Here is a 9,929-nt window from a genome sequence, read left to right on the forward strand (position 1 = left end):
CATGGTTAAAGATTAATTATCATATACTTTAAAAGAATAATTTTTGAAGAACATGTTCTTTAGTAAAGAACAAGTATGATAATTAGGTTGAGGGGTTTCTATGGTTGACTATGGTTTCATTTAGTTTCTGGAGTAAGTATTAGATGGATCACAACAAAGTTGGATTCATCCATAGTTAGGACTTGTAGGATTGAGTTAAGCTTAAGCATCTAAAGCAATTTAGTATAAATAGTTGCTATCAAGGTTGGTATACCTTGCTGGTGATATCTGGTTATTGTCTATGGTCCTAGTAGGTAGGGTTGATGGTGATTTCTTATCTTCTTCAAAAGAATAACTTTTGAAGAACATACTTCTTAATTAATAAGAAGTATTACAATTAAAGTTGAGGTTGTCTAGGATTTACTGTTGGTTCTGTTAAGTAATGAATAATTGGCTTCTAAATAGGATGGTTGATAATTGGTATCCAACACTAGTAGGGTTTAGTGGAGTAGGGAATGTAATACAAAATAGTAGGTGTAGTTGCTATTAGGGTTCATCACAATGGTGTGATGCTAATTAGGGATAACTAAGGATGTTGGTCTTTGGAATAGGAACTAGGGTTTTATACTTGGTTGATCCTACTTGATTATTTAGGTCTGATGAAGACGAATATATGGAATACCCATATATTGGTGATAGGTCTTCTACATTTTATGTGAATATGGAAAGTATTTAATTGCCAATTATGGTTCTATGGATCAAAAGGAATATATCATGATCATATCTCCTAACCTAGGGTTTAGGTTAGAAACAATTAGGGTTCCTATGAATTGATGGAGCTAGGGTTCTTAATGGTATTAGGGTTTTAGGGTTTCACATGCAACGATAATGTTGTAATACCATTCAATATGGAATTAGGGTTTGCTATTTACCATATGGTTCTATAATTAATAACTTCATTTTAAATTTGAAGTTATTAATAACTTGTAAATAAAATAATATTGAATTTGGCATTTTATTATTTTTAAACAATTAATAATTAAGGTAATTATTAATCAGGGTTTAAATCTCTCTAATAATAATTTAACAAAATAACAAATAAAGATAATTAGTTTTAATGTTTTCTTTATTTATTTACTGGTTTTTTATTTAATTTGGACACTTTTCTTAATTATTGAATTTTAATTCAATTTTGAATAAGAGAAAATGCTTAAATAATAAGTATTAAATACTTAAATTTTTATTACAAATAAAAATTTCATATTATAATTTTATTGGATAGAGTTTTCTTTTCTAAGAATTATGATATCTTATTTTCATTTTTCTGAGTTATTATGAATTTTACAAATTCATTTGAAGTTTCAGATATTATTGAGTTTGAATTAAAACAAAAGGAACTGCTAAATCTACCCGGGTTGGCTACCCTCAGGGACACTGACGAGTGGGCCTACGCCACGGTGGCTGCCACCCAAGCATTTGACCAGGGTCAAAATCGAAACGTGGCAGGGGCTTCTCTGCCGGCGGGAGGTCGGCGACGGCGCCGCCGTTCCCGGGCTCGCGCGGATGGATTAATAGAACCACTCGATTCAGCTCGCCGCAGTGAACACAATGGTACTAGCGCCGCTCCTAAAAGGTCGCCGGAGTTTGCTCGCCGGCGAGGCCGAACGACGGCGGACACGGGCATACGCGGCTAGGAGTCTACAGGCGACGATTCGGTGCAAACAAATGCTCAGGAGATGCGCGGGCTCACCGTGAGCACGACGGGCATGACGGTGAGGTCGAGGGAGGCTTGCTTCGCCGGATTTGGGGTCGCCGGCCGTCGGAGAGATGAGCTCGTCGGAGACGCTCCGGGGCCTCCCAGCTCGATTCCTCCCGTATGCTGGGCATGTCGAGGATGCTGAAGACGATGGTGGTCACGGCAGGGCTCGGGGTTGCCCCAGTCGACGGCGGTGACCATGGCCGGGGTGAACTAGGGTTTTGGAATTGGGGAAAATGGAGCGAGGAAGAAGAAGAGCTCGAAGCTGGTTCCGTTCGGGGCCTTTATACGGTGCTGTGGATGTCGCCACGCCATACTGCCGAAGAAGGAGAGGCTGCCAGCGAGAGGGAGAAGAGAGACACGGCGTCGCGGTGGCCTCAGTGCACGGTGGGGATGAGGACGACCCCCTCCCGTTGTTTTCTTTAGCGAAGGGGTATCGTGGGCTGCAGTTTAGTGATGGCCTGGGCCGTGGTGTCGAACTCTGCGGCAGGCTTCTGCTGGGCTGCTTTGGCTGGTAAGGTCCAGGTAAGCCCCAACTCCTTTATATCTTCTATTCTTTTCTGTTTTGTATTTTTTTCTATTTTCTGCTTTATTCTTAGTGTTGAATTCTGTTTATAATTCATGTATTAACTATTTTTTCTATTTTGCAGGTGTTAAACAATTGGTCTTTAATGGAGACTAATAAAAGTATTATTGTAATACTCAACTGTTGTGATTAAACATTTCACATATGTGAGCTTTATTACAAATTGTAATTAATCACGATTTTAGGTCCTCATCTGGATTTCATACCACTTTTGTGAATCAATTTATTTGGATTAATAGAGTTGATACCTTGAACTCAAAGTATTTTAAAGGTGGTATTAAGACTTGGTTTCAATTTAGGGAATTGGTCACTTGCACATGATTATATGTGAGCACCAATATATTAGGGTTTTAGAGTATCTATGATAAACTCTTTGTTAAGGTTAATACTTATCCTTATCTTTGAAAGTATTTATGTAGGTATTGTTTCAATTATGGTTGATCTTGGTTACCAAGATAAATAGTTGATCACTTCACATATGGTCTCAATTAAGTGGTTGATCTCCACCATGGTTCTAATTAAATGGTTTAGCACTAAGTTATTCTTGAGTTCCATAATGAAGCATGAGCCTTAATTAATGAACAATTATAGGGTTCTTATCAGATTCACCTAATGGCAATTGGTTTGAATCTCAATTAAGGCTTGGTTTTATATTAGGATCATCATAGTGATAATTCAACTAGGGTTGAGATATAATTCTAGGTTATAGAGATGGAATGACCCCATATTGCATGTGCTAGGGTTTAATCTCCCCTAACCATGATAGTATGGTTACTTGTTTAATTGTTTCTGTTCTCTTTTAATTGCTAAGGACTTGAGAATTGGTTTTATCTTCTACCAATAGATTTCTAATATTAGCCATAATCTATCATTAAGGTATTTAAAATGGTTATGGTTCTTTTTATAGTTAACTTTGGTTATAATGATGGATGGTTTCTCACCATGCAAGGTATAGAATTTGGCACTAGGTTTTCCTTATGTTCTTAATATCCTCTACCTAAAGTTCTTAGGGTTTATGATCACTACTCAATTTATAATGATCATGGTTTGGCTTCCTAAGGTATCTTTCATTAAATAGGTTTCTCACTCCCATGATCAAGCATTGTCTTGATCAACTAGGATATATTACTTCTATTTTACTTTCTAGGATGGAACTATTATGGTTACCTAAATAATTTATATCCCAGGAGAATACCTGAGATATTCTGTTAGGGTTCTACAAAAACAATGATGATATAATTATCTGGTATATGGATAGTTCTCTTCCTCCAATTTCAAGTGTTGCCTCAACTAATTTGAGTGTAGCACCATGGCTTAAGTTCCCTCTCATAGGAATAGTTATTCTGGGTTTATGGTGTTTTCACAATATCTCAATAGGCATTTAGTCTAAAACTCCACTTGGCTATCTTGGTTAAATTAATCTCCTCCTCATTTTATCAATCCATGGATATGGTATTATTCCATGTGATTTTAGGTTATCTCACCACTCTAAGGGAAATGGTTTACAACCTAATACTTTAGTTCAAAGGTTGTCCTTTATTCTTAAATAGACAGAGCTAGGATTAATATGAATGGTCTCTCTCATTTGGGAAGGACTTTAGTACTAACCTAAGGTTAGGCTCCATAGAGAACGAGGTGATCATCAATATCTATGTTTAACATAATTAGTTATCTCTCTCTAGGGTTGCCTGGAATAATATCCTAGGGTTCCTCTTAAAGATGATGTTGTGATCATATGGATATTTATATCCAAGGTTTGCCTCCAGGTTTGTTATTGCTACTATAATAAATAATATAGAAATCTCACCTCTCTAGATTTGATGTGTAATAATCTGGAATAGAGAAGAATATATATTTCTAGAGTGGATTTCCTTGTTATGTTTCCAAGAATGAAATAATATGAATACCATGGGGTTCATGGTAGGATCATGGATTTGTTTAAGACATGGAGAAGATAAGTCAAGAATGGTTTCTCCATTTTATTGTTACTTGATTTGCAATTGAATTGGTGTTCATATGCTATGACAAGGTTTACCATAATATATTATTTTATAAGATCAAGCAATTAATGCTTGAATGAATTGTTGTTGTGTTGATTATTAGTTCCATTTGATCTAACCCTTTAGATCAAATTATCTCTACCCAAAACAAGATTGATGCAAGATCACATTGAAGTTTATAGCGCTTGACTTGATGAGCTACTTCAATTCCACCAAGGTCAAGTGAAACTTCAGTTACTGTGACTATTTTACTTTAAAGCACGAAAATTCCCCAGATTTTCTATGCATGAATGCAATGCACACATCTGTTTTCTCTATTTTTGTAACCCCAATACCTGGGATATTACAGCCCCCGACGCCCTCCTTCGGACTACTTATTGCCTTCGACCTAAAAATGCACGGGGGGAAGTCGAAGTCGCCAGAAACCCTACAGAACGCCGCCACATCGCGAAACTCCGTCTCGGGAGCTAGAAGTCTCCATTCTGGCACTCCGCCGGGACGGGGAATTGGAGGAGATCATCGCCATCGTCACCACCGACGCCTCTCCATCAACCAGCCATGTTTCCCCCATTCATGTGTGAGTAATTTCCCCGCTGTAGGCCGAAGGGGATGGTAGGGATTGGATGAGATTGGTCATGTAATAGCATAAGATTGTTAGGGCATAGTGCCTAGTGTCCGTAATTGGTACTTTGATGATATTGTTGCAACTTATTATGCTTAATGCTTGTCACTAGGGCCCGAGTGCCATGATCTCAGATCTGAACATGTTATTGTTTCATCATGATATTCATTGTTTATGATCTTACCTGCAAGTTGTATACACATGTCGCTATCTGGAACCAATGGCCCCGAAGTGACAGAAATCGGGACAACCGGAGGGGATGGTAGTGATGTAAGGATCACATGTGTTTACGGAGTGTTAATGCTTTGCTCCGGTACTCTATTAAAAGGAGTACCTTAATATCCAGTAGATTCCCTTGAGGCCCGGCTGCCACCGGCTGGTAGGACAAAAGATGTTGTGCAAGTTTCTCATTGCGAGCACGTACGACTATATATGGAACACATGCCTATTGATTGCTTTGTACTTGGACACCGTTTTATTATTATCTGCAAATGCCCTGCTATGATTGTTACATGAGTTTCTCTCATCCATGCAACGCCCGTTATCCGTCCTCGTGCCTACAGTATTTTAATCCTGCTGTTTACTATAATCACTACTCTTTGTCTCTACATTACTCCGTCTTTGTTATTTCACTCACATCTTTGCTATAAAACTGTTACTACTGATAAACTCTTGCGAGCAAGTCTGTTTCCAGGTGCAGCTGAATTGACAACTCCGCTGTTAAGGCTTTGAAGTATTCTTTGTCTCCCCTTGTGTCGAATCAATAAATTGGGATTTACTTCCCGCGAAGACTGCTGTGATCCCCTATACTTGTGGGTTATCACGCGGCCCACCCCTTCGTCGTTTCGGCCTCCCCTTTCGGCTATAAGATCCTGATGACCCATAAGTATAGGGGGTGTATCGTAGTATCTTCGATAAGTAAGAATGTCGATCCCAACGAGGAGCAGAAGGTGTTGACAAGCAGTTTCGATGAAGGATTCACTGTAAATGCTCACAGACAAGTATTCAGGGGGTTTTGATGTAGCAGATGAATAAAGTACGAGTAAGTAAAGTGCGAGAGTGACAATTGCAGCGAGTGGCCCAATCCTTTTTAGCACAAAGGACAAGCCGGTTTGTTTACTTATAATGACCAAACGTTCTCGAGTACACACGGGATTTTAGTCTAGTGCTTTCGCTACATACGGCTAATTAATCTTCATTGTTTTGATAAGTGTTGTGTGGGTGAATCTGTGCTAATGTATCGCCCTTCCTAGGACTAATACATACTTGTGATTATACCCCTTGCAAGCATCCGCAACTACAAGAAAATAATTAAGATAAATCTAACCACAGCCTTAAACTCTGAGATCCTGCTATCCCTCCTGCATCGATATACCAACGGGGGCTTAGGTTTCTGTCACTCCGGCAACCCCGCAATTGGCAAACGAGTACAAGATGCATTCCCCTAGGCCCATAAAGGTGAAGTGTCGTGTAGTCGACGTTCACACGACACCACTAGAAGAATAACACCACAACTTAAATATCATAACATTGAATATTACTCAACCATACTTCACTACTAACATTTGGACTTCACCCATGTCCTCAAGAACTAAACGAACTACTCACGAGACATCATATGGAACATGATCAGAGGTGATATGATGATGAATAACAATCTGAACATAAACCTTGGTTCAACGGTTTCACTCAATAGCATCAATAACTAGTAGAAATCAACACCGGGAGAGTTTCCCATATCAAACAATCAAGATCAAACCCAAATTGTTACAGCAGTGACGATGTGCAGCGGTGGAGACGGCGGTGATGATGATGAAGATGATGATGATGGTGATGGAGATGATGTCCAACTTGATGGCGGTGACGATGGCGTCGATTTCCCCCTCCGGGAGGGAATTTCCCCGGCGGATCTCAGCCCACCGGAGAGCTCTTTTCTCTCTGGTGTTCTCCGCCCCGCAGAGGCGGCTGTAACTCTTCGCGAGGTACCCTCTGGAGCTTAGGTCTTCGGGACGAAGGCGTTCGCGAAGAAAAGGAGGCGAGAGGGGGCTGTGGGCCCCCTCCTCACAGGGCGGCGCAGCTAGGCCTTGGGCCGCGCCGGCCTATGGGGTGGGCCCACCTCGGGTCCCCTCGGGTCCCCCTTCTGGCTCCCTTCGTCATCTGGAAAAATAGGATTTTTGATATAATTTCCATCAACTGTTGATCTTCCGAAATATTGCATTCTGACGGCGCTTTTTCTAGCAGAATCCTGGCTCCGGTGCTCGATCCTCCAATAACCATGAATCATGCAAAATAGATGAAATAACATAAGTATTATGTCCAAATATGAAATATATCAATGAATAACAGCAAATTATGATATAAAATAGTGATGCAAATTGGACGTATCAGATCCTCGTCACGAGAAAACCCCAGGGGGTTCGAAGTTATTCCAGAGAAAAGTCCGTAGCGCCGCCGCCTCGCGAAACCCTATTTCGAAGGCAGGAACTCCGTTTTGGCACCCTGCCGGGATGGGGAATTGGAGGAGATCATCGCCATCGTCATCACCGACGCCTCTCCATCAACCATCCATGATTCCCCCATCCATCTGTGAGTAGTTCCCTCGCTGTAGGCTGAAGGGGATGGTCAGGATTGGATGAGTTCGTTCCTGTAATAGCATTAGAATTGTTCGGGGCATAATGCCTAGTATCTATTGTGAGTATTTTATGCATTGCTACAACTTTTTATACTTAATGCTTATCACTATGGGCCCGAGTGCCATGATCTCAGATCTGAACATATTGTGTTTTCATGATGATGCTTTATGATGCTTTACCTATCCGAGACTAATCCGAACAAATTGAAATGGACACGTCACTAAGCAACGAAGTGATTTCATCCAGGTAAATACAGGTTAGTGCATGAAGCTTAACACAACACTAGGCAACGAAGTGATTTCATCCCAATGGAATAGTAGTTCGCTCGGGAGAAAGATGTCTTGTCCTCCGAATTGCCCACTGAAGGAAAATGCACGGGTGGGTTGCGGGCTGGAATTTTCCTCCTGTTACCAGACTCTAATAATAGCGCATCCAAACGACAGAATTAGTGACCCAAATTTCAATTCCTCAATTCCAGGCTTAATTATGTGCATCAAAACATAGTGTTACAGAAATCTCGACGCAAGTAGTAAATGGCAACATGTTAAATTGTCTAAGTAGATTGCCTAACTATTTCTATCAGATTGATCTTTTTAAATAGTTGGTTAGTGCATGAAGTTTAATATGGTATCATAGCGAGAGTCTTAAGTTCGAGTCTTGGTTATCACAAATTATTCTATAAATTATTGTTATCCTCCTTATGTCTACGTACTGGTCTCTATAGCCATAGTTTACATGTGTTGACTTGTCTGGAGGGGATGTTAAACTCTATAAGTAAATTTCCTAAGAGCATCTTTAGTTCCGTCCCCCAAACGGCGTTGGATTGAGCGTTTGGGAGACGTGTTTCGTTCGTGCCCGTTTAGGGGACATCGCTCCCCAGCCGCGTCCCTCAAACGCCGCCCCAAACATTAAAATACTCTCTATCTTTTCGCATTTTTATTTCAATAAAGAGAACAAACATTCCACAAACTAATACATAATTGGGAATATCGTTTACACTAAGACATAATTTGGAACATGGTTTTCCACAAACAAATATATAGTTTGAACCATGGTTGACACAAATATAAAACATTGTAAAATAACTAAACCTAACTAGGCCGGGCATCGAAGATTTCGTGTGTTCGCTGCCAAGAAAGAACACTCGAGGGCACACTCAGTTACCCAAACTGGAAAATCCAGCTGTTTGACGATGTTCCTGTTGGTTCTTCTGAGGAAGAACAACCAGAAACATCCGTGCATATTTTCGATGCGAAGGAACAACACTCATCAGTCGTCGTCCTGGTCGGCGCTGATGTCTACACACGCTTCTATTCCTGTAGACAGTGTTGGGACTCCAAGAGCAGAGATTTGTAGAACAGCAGCAAGTTTCCCTTAAGTGAATCATCCAAGGTTTATCGAACTCAGGGAGGTAGAGGTCAAAGATATCCCTCTCAAGCAACCCTGCAATTACGATACAAGAAGTCTCTTGTGTCCCCAACACACCTAATACACTTGTCAGATGTATATGTGCACTAGTTCGGCGAAGAGATAGTGAAATACAAGTAATATGGATGAATATGAGTGGTAATAACAATCTGAAATAAATGTGGCAACGAGTAAACATGCAGTGGAACAGTAAATAAACGGTGTTTTGATGTTTGGAAACAATGCCTAGTGATCATACTTTCACTAGTGGACACTCTCAACATTGCAATCATAATTGAATATAAATATAAGCACTTCACTATGCTATTCTGAATTACTCTATGGCAGGATAACGAACACTAATTCACCGTGTAGGGCTGCAAAAGCAAACCTTAAAGATGTATTCCCAAGTACTAATAAACACCCCACGCTATCACTGTGAGCATTCATAGGAGGTACTAACACACCACAATTTCATAGAGACATCCAACTCAAATCATAACCCAGTGAACAAGTATTCTGTGAAATATAACCTAAGAAACCCACACGGTGCACACACACTCTCACCTTTACACACATGGGACAAGGAGTCTTCGGAGATCACATAAGTAAAATCCACTTGAATAGCATAACGACATCTAGATTACAAAGCTCATCATATGGATCTCAATCATGTAAGGCAGCTCATGAGATTATTGTATTGAAGTACATGGGAGAGAGAGATGAACCACATAGCTACCGGTACAGCCCTTAGCCTCGAGGGAGAACTACTCCCTCCTCATCATAGGAGACAGCATCGGCGATGAAGATGGTGGTGGTGTCGATGGAGATGCCTTCCGGGGGCAATTCCCCGTCCCGGCGGCGTGCCGGAACAGAGACTTCTGTCCCCCGAATCTTGGCTTCGCGATGGCGGCGGCTCTGGAACTTTTCTCGTATCGTGGCTTAT

The sequence above is a fragment of the Lolium perenne genome, chromosome 3, assembly GCF_019359855.2.
Source record: "Lolium perenne isolate Kyuss_39 chromosome 3, Kyuss_2.0, whole genome shotgun sequence".
NCBI lineage: Eukaryota > Viridiplantae > Streptophyta > Magnoliopsida > Poales > Poaceae > Lolium > Lolium perenne.